Raw genomic sequence first — 751 nt, forward strand, 5'->3', positions numbered from 1 at the left:
TGTGTGTGTGTGTGTGTGTGCGCGTGTATGTGCGTGTGTGATTTGGTTTGTTTCCCTTTTTTTTTTTGCCCGTTGAACCGCCTCAAAGCAGCCCAGTCCCGCGGCCGCTCCACCTCTCCCGCGGTTTCTCCCTGCTGCCGGCATCGCCGTCCGTTTGGTGCCTTTTCTTCCACCGAAACCCCGTACCGGAGTTCGGAGGGAAGAAAACAAAAAATCCGTGAAAAATAAGAAAGCGGGGGGGAAAACCCAGATTAAAAATCCCCCGGTTGTTCGTTTGCATTTGGAGCGCGGTGAGGTTGCGGGGGTTGGTTTGTTTGTTTTCTTTTTCACACCCCCCGGCGATTCCATGAACACCCGTGGGGAGCAAAGAACTGGAGCATCCCCTCTGCCCAGCACCTTCCTCGGAGCCCTGGCGAGGGATGGGGAGGAGGGGGAAAAGGAGAGGAGGGTCGGGGGGGCCCGGTTGGCACTGGGGGGGCTGCGTGGGGCTTTGTGCGCGGGGCGGGGGTGCCGCATTGTTTGCCGGCGCCGTGAACACGCACACTCGCACACACACTCACACTCACCTCGTGTCCCCCCGCCCCAATAATACGGAAATTTCCATGTCCCAGCTGCCTTCCCCTTTTAACCTTGGTATTAATTTAGGACGGATCTTTTTAAACAGCCCTGTAATGCATTCAGACGCTGCTGGAGGTTTATCTTTTTCTTTTTTTTTTCTTTTTTCTTTTTTTTTTTTTTTTTTTTTTTTTTT

The sequence above is a fragment of the Corapipo altera genome, unplaced genomic scaffold, assembly GCF_003945725.1.
Source record: "Corapipo altera isolate COAL_440 unplaced genomic scaffold, ASM394572v1 150, whole genome shotgun sequence".
NCBI classification, from domain to species: Eukaryota; Metazoa; Chordata; class Aves; order Passeriformes; family Pipridae; genus Corapipo; species Corapipo altera.